Here is a 17061-nt window from a genome sequence, read left to right on the forward strand (position 1 = left end):
GTCTCCATGGGAGAATAGCAGCCTGCATTGCTGCGAAAGGTGGATATACACTGTACTAGTGCCGACATTGTGCATGCTCTGTTGCCTGTGTCTATGTGCCTGTGGTTCTGTCAGTGTGATCATGTGATGTATCTGACCCCAGGAATGTGTCAATAAAGTTTCCCCTTCCTGGGACAATGAATTCACGGTGTTCTTATTTCAATTTCCAGGAGTGTATGTTGACCGCGTGTACCTGAATGGAGGCAAAATCAGACTTTCACCCACTCAGTAACATCAATGATACGTCAAGCAAGCCTGAAGTGCAACTACACGTTAGGACGGACAAGAAACGACACAGCAGATGCTACCAAATTGTTAATAATACGGTCGCCAGCCTAATTAGGCATTAACTGACTTTCTTCCCAGTACAAGTTGATGTACGTTCATACAAAACAACACGTAATAACACTGAATAATATGGTAAATTTTGGAACCAGAAAAATCTATTGAACTAATAATTTCACTTTCTGTACTAATATGGACAACCCAAAAATACACAACCATACACTACAATGTTTACTACAGACTTCGTACTGTCTATTGATCTGATTAAAATCGGGCATAGGTTACCCTAGAAATAGCACTTTCGAAACACACATACAATGTCAATTTTGGAAATGGTATAACACTAATAAATTTTGGTTTTATATCGACTTTAACTTTGCTGGTCAAATCAGTTCAGTACACTTCAGAATTTAAATGAATAGAATAGAAAAGGGTGGAGGGGGGGGGGACCCTGAAACTGTTATGATCACTGTACTGAAATTTTTGATTATCGAAATCGTTAAGCACTCAAGATTTCCAATATATGAGTTACTACTCTTTTTGTCTTATTTCTTGCTCATTTAACTACCATTATTTTTGTCTCAAATTAATTAAACTTCATTACTAAACCAATTTCAACATTATCTTCCAACTTTGTCAGACCCATATTATCTACCTATATATTCATTAACAACAAAGTTCTTTAATCATCATTCTAACATAGATAGGTCTGCTGGTAATTATTATTAACATAAACTTTAAATCTTCCTTTCGGGACACTCGGGTTGCACAACATGTGGAAAGGACCCTGTCTAGGTTAGTGATGAGGATAAATAAATGATAGGACAGTTCTGGTAAAAGTTAAGTTGTTACTGAACAGTATGCAACAAAAGTAACACCGGTCCACACGAATACAGTACTAAAAGTTTCAACCTGTTCGTATCGATGCGGCGGTCGGCAGGCGGCGAGATGGCGAGGCACAGAGCACACATACAAACACAGCAATGGCTCTAGATGTATCGGCACTTTGCTTCTTCTTAGCGTCGCAATACTTTTCCATTTAGTACCTATGGAATATTGCCATGCTGTATAGGCGTCGGAAACGGCACATCCGAGGCTCAATGAAACCTTGTCTTCCAGGAGAGCCTCCTCGATCCAGAACGTGTTGCTCAGATCAATGCCCAACTCCGACTAGCACTGCTGAGCCCGTTATGCCGTACAGCGCCCGTGTGCATTTTCCCGCGCTCGCCTGCCATCCACCTTTTACCGCTCCCCTACAGACAGGGTATTCACCCGAGGTTTTGCATTCTACATATCCTAATACATTGCCTACGTATGGACCAGACGCACAATCACAACTTTAACATCTTACAATAGTTTCACCGTTTCTTACATTTCAATTCTGTTATAATATTGCTTGAAATTTGACATAAACATTAATATTCACATCTAAAATTGTTTACAGTTTCTTTAACATAATGGCATGAAACAAAATATAAATGAAATCAGAATATTGATTACACTAATTTATCGAAAATCAAAAGAAAAAAAAATTATGTGTACAATAGTACAGCGTTGTTGTTGTTGTTACAAGTGTAGTGCTGTCCAGGTGGGCCCTGGGCTCCCATGCGTTTGTTTGACGTCGGTGTGATCCACAATAACTGACTGGTCCAACCGCTACAAATTTATATTTTCATAATTATTTGGTAGCACCTGATGATGAAGCCTAAAGCTTCTAAACCAGTTTTAAGAAAATTACTAGCAACTTAAGCGGATTTTTATTCTGTAAATACGTTCCTCAGTTACGAATGTCCACCTGATCAATTTTTTTTTTTTCACTGCCTAGTGGAGAACTGTTCACGCCACCCACTTATCCTTGCCCATTTCGTGCATTACACACAGAAATTACCCCATCACGGATATTCACTTCTCTTGCATGGCGCTACTCGCTGGAGCAGAACTCTCGCAGCGCAGCTCCGAGGTCCCATTGTGGGCCCGTGGGCGCTAACAGCGCCAGGCCGGCGTAGGCCGTGCCCCGGGGGCACGAGTAATCAGCCGGCAAGCCGGGAAGCTGCTGACTGCGGCCTCAAGAAGCCGCCCGCCCCGACATCCATTACAAGTTTAAATCACCTCCGGACCAACTTGTACGAATTTGTTCCCGTAAATTAGACGCCGCACCGGCTGCGCTGAGTACTGCGGTCCGCAGGCATAGTTGTGCGCCGGCTCGCATTCGGTGATCTGTGCCGGCGCTAATGCCTCGTTAACGCGAGTCCCTGTCTTCGCCGACAGTTCCTGCCGGACTCGGGAGTCACAGGTCATTACGACTGAGGCGCAATATATCAGAAATTCGCTGCAACACCTCGGCCCAACTGGGGCAACCGTTCTCGACGCGGTATCTGGGCCGCTTGATGGCTAACTGCTGTGTTCTACTCACAGTGACAAAACGGTGGAACTAGTTCCAGTTTACAGCACAAAATGAGAGATATTTGGTCAAGATACTTGAGTCATGAACGCGAAGGTTCGGGCTAAGCGTTCCAAATTCGGATTTCCGATCGCTTCCGCATATGTAACTCAGGGGATTAGAGGTTCGAGTGTGACAGTATCCCTCCAGAAATCTTCGTTATTACACTGCTGGCCATTCAAATTGCTACACCAAGAAGAAATGCAGATGATAAACGGGTATTTATTGGACAAATATAATATACAACAACTGACATGTAAGCCGGCCGTAGTGGAAGTGCGGTTATGGGCGCTACAGTCTGGAACCGAGCAACCGCTACGGTAGCAGGTTCGAATCCTGCCTCGGGCATGGATGTGTGTGATGTCCTTAGGTTAGTTAGGTTGAATTAGTTCTACGTTCTAGGCCACTCATGACCTCAGAAGTTAAGTCGCATAGTGCTCAGAGTCATTTCACCCGACATGTAATTAGATTTTCACGCTATTTGGGTGCATAGATCCTGAGAAATCAGTACCCAGAACAACCACCTCTGGTCGTAATAACGGCCTTGATACGCCTGGGCATTGAGTCAAACAGAGCTTGGATGGCGTGTAGAGGTACAGCTGCCCATGCAGCTTCAACACGATGCCGCAGTTCATAAAGAGTAGTGACTGGCGTATTCTGACGAGCCAGTTGCTCGGCCATCATTAACCAGACGTTTCAATTAGTGAGAGATCTGGAGAATGTGCTGGCCAGGGCAGCAGTCGAACATTTTCTGTGTCCAGAAGGGTCCGTACAGGACCTGCAACATGCGGTCGTGCATTATCCTGCTGAAATGTAGAGTTTCGCAGCGATCGAATGAAGGGTAGAGCCACGGATCGTAACAAATCTGAAATGTAACGTCCACTGTTCAAAGTGCCGTCAATGCGAACAAGAGGTGACCGAGACGTGTAACCAATGGCACCCCATGCCATCACGCCGGCTCATACGCCAGTATGGCGATGACGAATACACGCTTCCAATGTGCGTTCACGTAGCCAAACACGGATGCGACCATCATGATTCTGTAAACCGAACCAGGATTTATCCATAAAAATGACGTTTTGCCATTCGTGCACCTAGGTCCGTCGTTGAGTACATCATCGGAGGCACTCCTGTCTGTGATGCCGCGTCAAGGGTAACCGCAGCCATGGTCTCCGAGCTGATAGTCCATGCTGCTGCAAACGTTGTCGAACTGTTCGTCCAGATGGGTATTGTCTTGCAAACGTCGCCATCTGTTGACTCAGGGATCGAGACGAGGCTGCACGATCCGTTACAGCCAAGCGGATAAGATGCCTGTCACCTCGACTGCTAGTGATACGAGGCCGTTGGGATCCAGCACGGCGTTCCGTATTACCCTCCTGAACCCACAGTTTCCATATTCTGCTAACAGTCATTGGATCTCGGCCAACGCGAGCAGCAATGTCGCGATACGATAAACCGAAATCGCGATAGGCTACTATCCGACCTTTATCAAAGTCGGAAACGTGATGGTACGCATTTCTCCTTCTTACACAAGGCATCAGAACAACGTTTCACCAGGCAACGCCGGTCAACTGTTATTTGTGTATGAGAAATCGGTAAGAAACAGCACGTTGTAGGTATCGCCACCGGAACCAACCTTGTGTGAATGTTCTGAAAAGCTAACTATTTTCATATCACAGTATCCTGTCGGTTAAATTTCGCGTCTGTAACACGTCATCTTCGTGGTGTAGCAATTTTAATGGCCAGTGATGATAAGATGATCTGTAGCGTACACCGATATATACATTCACTCGATATTTCACGTTCATTTCTTTACAGTAAACTTTTTTTTCGAGTCATCAGTCTTCTAACTGGTTTGGTGCGGCCCATCGCGAGTTCTTCTCCTGTGCCGTACTTACATCATTGAGTGCCACCTGCAACCTCATCCTCAATAATTTCCTGGATGTGTCACTATATCTGTGTTCCTCCGAAGTTTCCACCCTCTAAAGCTCCCTCTAGTACAAGGCAAGTTATCTCTGATGTCTTAACAGATGTTCTATCATCCTGTCTCTTCTTCTTGTCAGTGTTGTCGTAAGTTCCTTTCCTCGATGGTTATGCGGAAAACCACTCATTCTTTACCTTACTGTAGGGAAGCAGCCTACTCACACCGTAGTAAATTCACAGCAGTCTTTCCATTGTGTGCCAGCCTAGTCCGCTGTAACTAGCTCTGACGTCATAAATGTTGCGCAATACTTTAAAAATCAAGCAAATAACCTGAAACGGTTCTAGCATGTCAGGAGTAATACTAAATCGATATGTGTTGAATACCAGTTCGATAACTTTAACCATTTTCGAAATTTGGACGTTTTTCTGTAAAACTCATTGGCGCAACAGAAAAGAGCTAGAGACTTAAAAATTTATATTTAGATTCCTTTTTCATAATAATTTAATAGAAACTGTACTTTGGATCTCACAAATTGAGATTTTAGTTGAAATTCTTAATTTTCTGATCTTTGTCTTAAAAATTAAGGAAGCAAGGTAGATTAAGTAGGCTAATAAATTAGGCTAGGATGTTTATATTTAAGTAGAATGGAGATCCGCTATAACCATAAAGATGTGAGAAGTTTCATTTGAATAACTATAAAATTACAGCGATAGCGTATCTCCAAAGGGCAAGTTCAGAGCTCGTCCACTGCGTGCAGTGTAATTAAATTAACTCTCTCGCCCAAAATATTGAACTTAGCCACGTCAGACTTTTATTATGATTACTTACCTGTGTGTTGAATGCACATTTAAATTGAGAGTTTCATCGGCCATCAGCAAAAGAAGCTATGATTTATTCGGTAACTTCAAGTGCCCAGCGGCTAGTCGGGAGAGCCGATTTGATCAGGCGTTCCCTTAGCCGTCCGCACCGCGGCTTTATATATAAGAACGCTGCGAGAGGAAGAAAGGCCCCAGTTCTCTCCAGACGCTGAATAGCACACCACCTGTGTAGGGAGTCGCGTCGCGTCGGTATCATTGCTATAAACGGCCTCGGATGCCGTAGTAAGTTACTCGGGATACGCGTAACCATGAAATCGTTTTCGAGTGAAGTGTTAATTCTGGGATGATTTTAATAATCTATCTTCAGTTTGCCTACGTCGTATTTTCACGTGCCGCCGCGGGACAGACATTCTACCACTATTTAGCCTGGCGTTTGATGAACATTATCATCAAATTATGGCGAGCATTCACTTAAACATTTAATTTGGACAGTTATAGTTGCATCAGCGCATTAGACTCTGAACTGCTCTGTTAGTCAGATTGTAAGGATCCTTTTTTTTTTTTTTTTTTTTTTTTTTCATCTGTGACTTTCAGAATATAGAGAACTTTTTTTTCACGATTGTTTTTCATTATAAATCCCAGACAATCTCCTAATTCCTCAGGGCTGTAAGCTGTAGCTATAAGTGTATTTCTCAGATGAAGTGGGCACTAGGAATTCTAATTACAGGCTTCACGTTTTGCTGATCACTTTCCGGTTGCCAATATTGTAGTTAGAGAGCCAGTGTTGAGAACGGCGAAAGACAGCATAAATAATAGGAACAAATTAACAACATTTATTAAACAACATAATTCCACTCGCCGCCCCACATATGGTTAAAGGGCAGGGAAATGCAATGTTTCTACAAACCAAACATTATATAACAAAAATCAATTCCAACCGCCGCCCCACATTACGTGTCCACTTAATTTTCAACATTATTTTGTAGCATCACAAAAATCTGAAATAGGGAAGTAAGATTGTGAAGACTGTATCGCATAATACACTCTTTGGTGAATTATTCGTGCCATTTATATACAAAGATGAAACATCATCTACGAGGTTGTGAGTAAAGCTTATGAGTATCACACTTGTTATTCAAAGGACCGGGATTTATTTCTCCATCATTCCCTTAATTATTTTCCGTCTCTTGGCACCTTTTTTGTCGCTCGTAATGTTTTGTTAATGTGAATATTGAAAGTTGGTCCATGGCATGGATACCATGTTAAACTAACGAGTCTCCTGTAACTACCTGATTTTGCTAGTTCAAAGGTCCGACGAAGCCGTAAGTTACCCACCTCCAGTAAAACATTGCACAGTAAATTACTGCGATGTTCACACTAACTTTCGCCTGGATGGCAGCTGTATTTAAGTTTCCGTACATGTCTTTACAAGAATGGAAATCATTAAAAAAGCAGAGATCCTACGAAAGTAACAGCTTAACGTCTGTAGCATAACGTATCGAATTTACTACTAAAGTTGTAGATACCTATAAGACAGGACCAATCGTGACGGAATTGCATAGTTTCTTTCATTATAAGAGTAACAAAATAAGGTCGTTTACATTTTCTGGGTTGGAACTAATATAAAGACACTTACTGTCCTGTTGTGTTTTTGCATTGTTAGTACTTCGTCCAACCTCCATACTTCCTAATTACATCAAAAGTTCTCTTCGACGTTGATTTTGTTAGGAGTTGTAGTCTTGCAGTGAAATTGTCGCCCACTCTTTTCGTATCGCATTTTTCATTTCACCTACAGCCTCAAATGCCTTCCATTGCGATAAAATGGCCTTTCAGGTGTTCTCGCACGATTTTCCACGGGATTCATACACAGGCTGCGTACAGGCCAGGGCCAGGGCCAGGCCCAGATATCGAAATCGTTATCTTTAAACCACTTCTGATTGTAGCAGATACATGCACAAATGCATTATCTTTTTGAAGTATCTGACTTTCGTTCCCCAGTTCCTCACGTGACGTTAAACCACACAATACACGATTTACCATTAGTGCAGAAAGCTGCCCAAATCATAACACTTCCGCCAACAAAATTTCTGATTCTTAGCTGCCGCTCTATTCTCAGATCATGACAATAATATTGAAATCCATTCTGGCCATCTAAATTAAGATTTATCTCATTGCTGAAGACCATTTTATCTCATTCTGGAGTCAATGATGTATGTTTATATCAAACACCCATGCAGCCTATGTGTGTTTTGGGGTTAGAGCAGGTTTCTGCAGTCTTTTCTTGAACGCAATATGCTTGTCGTTTGACAAAATTTGTCGTACACGTCTGGCTGTGCTGACAACTGTAATATATTGGATGGGAGAAGATGGAGAAGTTAGAAAATCCCTTTATCATTATATTTTTTATAATTTGATACAGAAAGATCAAATTGTTCCAGCCTAAAAATAAAATGCTGCCACTGGCATGCGAAAGTAATTGGAACGCAAATTTTGTAATTGTGAAAGGAGATTGCCACTATATAAGCAGTACGACGAATGGATTGACTGCTGGCTAATCGTCAAATTGGGAAGTAGCGATTACAGAGTGAGAAATGCTTATGACAATAAGCAAACTGCATTTCAAAAGCAGGAAGATGAATGATGGGGGCACAGAAGCTGTGTCTCGAAGACTGTAACTTGAGTGGAACATTGGTCAATAGCAAGAATACAGGGTAACGAGATAAATATTCCCCCCAGAACAATGATCAAATTAGCCTTGGTGTTGAACCTATACGCTATTCGAGAATTTAATACCTATGATAACCAGATTTCAGCTACGCCAGCGTATATCTCCTCCCACACTTTCAGAACACTTGCACATTTTGGGGTTATTGTGGAAACGAACCCATACATATTCGATATTAACTAATTTATCTTCTTCATAAACGCTTATCTTGTCGTTGCGTCTATATCTCACGTACTTAATACCTCGGCCATCATCAGTTATTTTACTGCCAAAACAGCAAAACTCCTACACTACTTTTAGTGTTTCGGTTTATAATCTGATTCCTTCAGACTCGCCTGATTCAATTAAAGGACTTTCCATTACCTTTGTTTTGCTCTCGTTACTGTTCATCTTATATCCTGATTACAGAATACCATCCATTCTGTTTAACTGCACTTCGCATTCATTTACTGTTCTAACGGAATTGCCATGTCACCGGCAAATTTCAAAATTTTTATTTCTTTCGCCTGAAGTTTAATTCCTTTTACAAATTTTCTTTGATTTCCTATCTCCTTGCTCAATTCGCAGATAGATAAACTCAGGGATGGGCTACAGCCATGTCTCATTCTCGAGAGACCACTGCTTTCTCTTCATGCCTTTCAACTCTTGTAACTGCCGTCTGGTTTCTGTAAAAGTTGTATCTAACATTTAAATCACTGTATTTCACCCGTGCAACCTTCACAGTTTCCATGAGCGTATTCCAGTCTCTCAGTCTACAAAACTTAAAGGGAGGTTTGCCTTTATTTAATCCACCTTCCAAGATAATTCGTAGGGTCAGTATTGCCTCGCGTGTTCCAATATTTCTGTCGAAGCCAAAATTATCTCACGCAAGGTCTGCTTCTATTATTTTTCCCATTCCATTTTAAATAATTCGTCCTATCATTTTACAACCATGACTTCTTAAAGTTGTAGTTTGGTAATATTCCACCTGTCAGCACATGCTTCCTTTAGAATTGGAATTATTACATTCTCCTTGAATGTCTGAGATTTTACACACCGGCTGGAATAATTCTACCGTGGCTGGCAATCCGAAGGATATCATCAACTAAGAGAACGTCGTCTACGCCAGGGGCATTGTTTTGGTTTAGGTCTTTTAGTGCTGCGTCAAAATCTTCTTACCGTATCATATCTCTGGTCTCGTCTTTATTTACTTCCTCTTCCCTTACTGCCTTCAAATCCATTTCCTTAGTAAAGAACCTATATATGTTCCCTTGCCCGCATCTCGTGGTCGTGCGGTAGCGTTCTCGCTTCCCACGCCCGGGTTCCCGGGTTCGATTCCCGGCGGGGTCAGGGATTTTCTCTGCGTGATGGCTGGGTGTTGTGTGATGTCCTTAGGTAGTTCTAAGTTCTAGGGGACTGATGACCATAGATGTTAAGTCACATGGTGCTCAGAGCCATTTGCACCATTTTTATGTTCCCTCTACGTTTCCCTACTTTCCTTAGTACTGGTTTCCCATTTGATTACTTGATATTCAGGTACCTACGTCTCTGTTCTCCAAAGGCCTCTTCAGTTTTGCTGTAGGTACTATCTTTCTTTCTCTAGTTACACATCCATCTATAGCCTTAGAATTATGCCATAGCTCTTTCTGCTTTGCCGTTTTGTACTTTCTGTCAGTCTCAGTTTTTTAGACGTTTGTATTCCCCTTGATTGTTTCATTTTTATATTTTCTCCTTTCTTCAATGTAATGCAATATGTCCGATGATTCCAAAATGTCTTTACCAGGCCTAGCCACCTCATATCTACTTCAACCGCTGCAGCCTTCACTATTTCATCTTTCACTGCTACCCATTTGTCTTCTACTGTATTGGTTTCCTCTGTTTCAGCCAACCGTTACTTAATGCTCCTTTATAAAGTCTCAACCACCTCCGTTTCTTTCAGTTTATCCAGATCCAATCTCCTTCAGTTCCTGCCTGTTGTTACAATTTCGTCAGATTTAATCAATGCTTCATAACCAACAGATCTCGGCCAGAGTTCAAATCTGCTCCTGGAAATATCTTATAGTTTAAAACCAGGTTCCAAAATATCTGTGGTGTCACTATATAATCAATCTGAATCTTTCCAAGTCACTTCCACATATACAATATTCTTTTACGATGCTTAACCCAAGTATTAGCGAAGATTAGATCATGCTCTGGACGAAATTCTACCAGGCGGCGTCCTCTTTCATTCCATCTCCCCAGTCCATAATTTCCTATGGTTTTTCCTTGTCTCTTTCTTCCTGCTACCTAATTCCAGTCATCCATCGCAATCAAATTTTCATCTCCCTTAACAAATTAATTTAGTTCTTTTACCCATTATACATTCTTTCAATCTCTTCTTTATCCACAGAGGTAATTGGCACATAATCTTGTACTACTGTGATGGGTGGTGGTTGTCTGTCTCTCTTGACTGTAATAACGCATTAATTATGATGCTCGTAGTAGCTTATGTGCAGTCTTATTTTATTATTCATTACCTGTATTTCATTTTGCGCCTCTAACACTGTAGTCACTCGACACCTTCATCCTGCCACCGAACTATGCTAATCACAATTATACATAGCTTCAATCTAACGGTTTCCCTTTTTCAATTTTTCAATGCACCTGCCCACTTATGGGATCTAACATTCCATGCTGAGATCTATAGAATGCCAGTTTTGTTTATACTGACGACGATACCCTACTGAATAGTCCCAACCTGCGAGTCCGAATAACAGACGGTTGTACCTCAGGAAAACTTTACTCAAGGCGAGGCTTTCTTCGTCCAAAAATACAATGGAAGGGCATGCCCTCAGGAAAAATTACGCTGTGTTTTTTCCTTGCTATCAACCGTTCACAGAACCAGCAGAGCAAGACCGTTTTGTTTAATGTTAGGAGGCCAGATCAGTCAATCATTACCCCTGCAACCGCTGAAAAGGCTACCCCTCAGGAACCAAATGTTTGTCTATATTTTTGGGTCAAAAACCGTGGTAATCGAGATGAGGCAAATACACTCCTGGAAATGGAAAAAAGAACACATTGACACCGGTGTGTCAGACCCACCATACTTGCTCCGGACACTGCGAGAGGGCTGTACAAGCAATGATCACACGCACGGCACAGTGGACACACCAGGAACCGCGGTGTTGGCCGTCGAATGGCGCTAGCTGCGCAGCATTTGTGCACCGCCGCCGTCAGTGTCAGCCAGTTTGCCGTGGCATACGGAGCTCCATCGCAGTCTTTAACACTGGTAGCATGCCGCGACAGCGTGGACGTGAACCGTATGTGCAGTTGACGGACTTTGAGCGAGGGCGTATAGTGGGCATGCGGGAGGCCGGGTGGACGTACCGCCGAATTGCTCAACACGTGGGGCGGGAGGTCCCCACAGTACATCGAAGTTGTCGCCAGTGGTCGGCGGAAGGTGCACGTGCCCGTCGACCTGGGACCGGACCGCAGCGACACACGGATGCACGCCAAGACCGTAGGATCCTACGCAGTGCCGTAGGGGACCGCACCGCCACTTCCCAACAAATTAGGGACACTGTTGCTCCTGGGGTATCGGCGAGGACCATTCGCAACCGTCTCCATGAAGCTGGGCTACAGTCCCGCACACCGTTAGGCCGTCTTCCGCTCACGCCCCAACATCGTGCAGCCCGCCTCCAGTGGTGTCGCGACAGGCGTGAATGGAGGGACGAATGGAGACGTGTCGTCTTCAGCGATGAGAGTCGCTTCTGCCTTGGTGCCAATGATTGTCGTATGCGTGTTTGGCGCCGTGCAGGTGAGCGCCACAATCAGGACTGCATACGACCGAGGCACACAGGGCCAACACCCGGCATCATGGTGTGGGGAGCGATCTCCTACACTGGCCGTACACCACTGGTGATCGTCGAGGGGACACTGAATAGTGCACGGTACATCCAAACCGTCATCGAACCCATCGTTCTACCATTCCTAGACCGGCAAGGGAACTTGCTGTTCCAACAGGACAATGCACGTCCGCATGTATCCCGTGCCACCCAACGTGCTCTAGAAGGTGTAAGTCAACTACCCTGGCCAGCAAGATCTCCGGATCTGTCCCCCATTGAGCATGTTTGGGACTGGATGAAGCGTCGTCTCACGCGGTCTGCACGTCCAGCACGAACGCTGGTCCAACTGAGGCGCCAGGTGGAAATGGCATGGCAAGCCGTTCCACAGGACAACATCCAGCATCTCTACGATCGTCTCCATGGGAGAATAGCAGCCTGCATTGCTGCGAAAGGTGGATATACACTGTACTAGTGCCGACATTGTGCATGCTCTGTTGCCTGTGTCTATGTGCCTGTGGTTCTGTCAGTGTGATCATGTGATGTATCTGACCCCAGGAATGTGTCAATAAAGTTTCCCCTTCCTGGGACAATGAATTCACGGTGTTCGTATTTCAATTTCCAGGAGTGTATATAGATGCAATTTTGTTATGTCAGTAGGGCTGAAATATAGTAATTATGACAAACAGGGTTATAAATAATAGCCATTAAGATAATTAGAAATCAAGGTACCAAGGAAGTTGTCCTCTTATGTACAATCAATAAGACGCTGTCGCTTTAAATTTGTCGTCCTTTATACGTCACCCAATTGGTCAAGAAAAGTGAGAGAGAGGTTAGTGGAAGGGGGAGAGGTGACCTTGCCTGGGAGATTTGGCAAAAATGATGACTGTCCTTAGATGCAGTCAGACCGATTACTGCTATCCCCAAGTTTAGGTCACATTTACTTCATATCATTAATGTTTGAACAATGGTTTTGCTTTTACATTTCTCGACAAAAAATTCACAACATAAACGATATAAGCCTCAGAAAATAGGTATTTTATAACCCTCTCCTTCGGTCTGCAGTGACTCCTTCATTTCGAGATGAAATAAAGTTGGTTAGGTGCCTGACACTTTTATGAGGTTTCACCAGGTGCCATTCTTTCGCTCCGAATATGTAACTCAGGTCATCAAGCTACTTTGTGCGTTTAAACCATAGATTTTTTGTGTGTGCAGACGAATAGAAGTTGCCTTTTGAATAGGCAGGATCTCACTGGTATTATTTGATAAAGTGTGTCGAAGCACCGCGAGTATGTATAAGGAAGGCCTTTTTGAGAGACGTAGGAATTTTCAGATAAATACTCAGTAAGTGAGTGCACTGACAATATTCAGCTTGGAATGAGCCAAACATCTACCATCCATCTTGTGTAAAACTGTAAACTGTGAGCCGGTAGACAATAGTTAAACACTCTAACAGCGAGCAAGACATGTCCACATTTTCGGGTGATTACAGAGCTATATGCTTCTAACAGTATTAATGCGTAAATTTCATCCTGAGGTGTCAATAGCGCACGGTTTCTCTAAGTGCCTGTTTTGGCGTTTACTTTACTACATAAGCAACTGGCCATAAGAAACCGTATTTGACCGAGACTGTCTACATCTACATCTACATCCATACTCCGCAAGCCACCTGACGGTGTGTGGTGGAGGGTAACTTGAGTACCTCTATCGGTTCTCCCTTCTGTTCCCGTCTCGTATTGTTCGTCGAAAGGATTGTCGGTATGCATCTGTGTGGGCTCTAATCTCTCTGATTTTATCCTCGTGGTCTCTTTGCGAGATATACGTAGGAGGAGCAACATACTGCTTGACTCCTCGGTGAAGGTATGTTCTCGAAACTTCACCAAAAGCCCGTGACGAGCTAATGAGCGTCTCTCCTGCAGAGTCTTGCACTGGAGTTTATCTATCATCACCGTAACGCTTTCGCGATTACTAAATTATCCTGTAACGAAGCGCGCTGCTCCCGTTGGATCCTCTCTATCTCTTCTATCAACACTATCTGGTACGGATCCCACACTGCTGAGCAGTATTCAAGCAGTGGGCGAACAAGTGTACTGTAACCTACTTCCTTTGTTTTCGGATTGCATTTCCTTAGGATTCTTCCAATGAATCTCAGTCTGGCATCTGCTTTACCGACGATCAACTTTATATGATCATTCCATTTTAAATCACTCCTAATGCGTACTCCCAGATAATTTATGGAATTAACTGCTTCCAGTTGTGACCTGCTATATTGTAGCTAAATGATAGGGATCTTTCTTTCTATGTATTCGCAGCACATAACACTTGTCTACATTGAGATTCAATTGACATTCCGTGCACCATGCGTCAATTCGCTGCAGATCCTCCTGCATTTCAGAACAATTTTCCATTGTTACAACCTTTACGTATACCACAGCATCATCCGAAAAAAAGCCTCAGTGAACTTCTGATGTCATCCACAAGGTCATTTATGTATATTGTCAATAGCAACGGTCCTACGACACTCCCCTGCGGCACACCTGAAATCACTCTTACTTCGGAAGAATTCTCTCCATTGAGAATGACATACTGCGTTCTGTTATCTAGGAACTCTTCAATCAAATCACACAATTGTTCTGATAGTTCATATGCTCTTACATTGTTCATTAAACGACTGTGGGGAACTGTATCGAACGCCTTGCGGCAGGCAAGAAACACGGCATCTACCTGGGAACCTGTGTCTATGGCCCTTTGAGTCTCGTGGACGAATAGCGCGAGCTGGGTTTCACACGATAGTCTTTTTAGAAACCCATGCTGATTCCTACAGAGTGGATTTCTAGTCTCCAGAAAAGTCATTATACTCGAACATAATACGTGTTCCTAAATTCTACAACTGATAGACGTTAGAGATATAGGTCTATAGTTCTGCACATCTGTTCGACGTCCCTTCTTGAAAACAGGGATGACCTGTGCCCTTTTCCAATCCTTTGGAACGCTACGCTCTTCTAGAGACCTACGGTACACCGCTGCAAGAAGGGGGGCAAGTTCCTTCGCGTACTCTGTGTAAAATAGAACTGGTGTCCCATCAGGTCCAGCGGCCTTTCTTCTTTTGAGCGATTTTAATTGTTTCTCTATCCCTCTGTCGTCTATTTCGATAACTACCAATTTGTCATCTGTGCGACAATCTAGAGAAGAAAGTACAGTGGAGTCTTCCTCTGTGAAACAGCTTTGGAAAAAGACATTTGGTATTTCGGCCTTTAGTCTGTCATCATCTGTTTCAGTACCATTTTGGTCACAGAATGTCTGGACATTTTGTTTTGATCCACCTAACGCTTTGACATAAGACCAAAATTTCTTAGGATTTTCTGCCAAGTCAGTATATAGAACATTACTTTCGAATTCATTGAACGCCTCTCGCATAGCCCTCCTCACACTACATTTCGCTTTGCGTAATTTTTGTTTGTCTGCAAGGCTTTGGCTATGTTTATGTTTGCTGCTTCCGCAGCAGTTTTCTAACTCGGTTGTTGTACCACGGTGGCTCTTTTCCATCTCTTACGCTCTTGCTTGGCACATACTCATCTAATGCATATTGTACGATGGTTTTGAACTTTGTCCACGGATCCTCAACACTATCTGTACTTGAGAAAAAACTATTGTGTTGAGCCGTCAGGTACTCTGAAATCTGCTTTTTGTCACTTTTGCTAAACATGCTTACCATGTGATGACGCTACCAGTGATAAATTACACAGCCTTGCAATTCCTAACGCCAAACCTAGTACTCGAATAAAACCTCAAATACTTTATTGAAATGGAAAAGTAATACTAGCCTACAAAACTGTATAGCAGATCTGAACTACAGAACGTATTTATAGTACAGAGCACTAGGGTTGCAGACCTGGTCTGGCACACAGTTGCAATCGATGACGGTGGTGATAATTAGTACTCTCCAACCGGTCAATTACTACTGTTCTATGCCACTAACATATTGTTCCTTGGTTTACATTTTGCCAGGCATGTTGTCCGATGGATGTAAACAATCCTGTGGATTTGCACGGAAGCAGCTTGCAAGTATATATTACAGATATCCATAAAACGTTGCTCGCCCTGTAGATTAAGTGGTACACTACAATTTTTAAGGACGCATTGATGTACTCCCTGTTGTAAAGATTAGTTAATTGTCCAGATTATAAGTGTCGTAAAGCCTCAAGCAAAAGAATACACTTCAGGGGCGACAAAAAAGGTGTAAGTGCAACTATTCTCACTCGTAAATGAAGTTGTTGTAAATGCTGATTATTTTTACCTTAAATGACTTGATAGAATGAATAAAATCGAGCTTCAGACCAAAAAGCGCGCATGGTGCCGAATGACCACGTACAATGTTCACATAAAAGATATCAACTTGGTAAAAAGTTAGTCGGACCTTGAATTTGGGTGCAGGCTCGTCTTTTTAAGAACTAACGACAGAGTGTATAAGGCGCTCGATCGGTGCGTCGCGAAACAAATTGACTTCAACTTAATTTAAATGGCCAGAAAGCAATTGCATTATTTAACCGGAACAAGATGACTAAGAGATTTGTCGTATAACAAAATGAGAATAAGTTTGAAATATAAAGGTACAAATATTAAATTTAAATTCGTATTGCGCCAAGGCCACAACAAATAGAAGGCAACAATATAATGTCGCATCTTCCTCAGACAGAATAATTACAATTATCGGAGAGCAAAGATTGGAATAGTATCAGTACGTTGTAGATATTACTTTTTCCATGACTTTGCTTTTTCACACGTACAACCAAAAGAAACAGTTTTAAGCTGTTGATTCAAAATAATTGGCATAATCTCGCAAGTAGGTTAACAGAGATAATGTTGGTAATTTTAACGTGGCACTCCGCAAGTAGGAATATCACTTGACATAAATATTATAATGTCTCTCAAGAACCAATCAGTCAGGCTCAAAAGTTCATCCTTATATTTTTATCAAAAGATATTGTATGCAGCACCCTCGAATTGTGATGGCAGTGTTCATTAGTGTA

Source organism: Schistocerca nitens, chromosome 1 (genome assembly GCF_023898315.1).
Source record: "Schistocerca nitens isolate TAMUIC-IGC-003100 chromosome 1, iqSchNite1.1, whole genome shotgun sequence".
NCBI lineage: Eukaryota > Metazoa > Arthropoda > Insecta > Orthoptera > Acrididae > Schistocerca > Schistocerca nitens.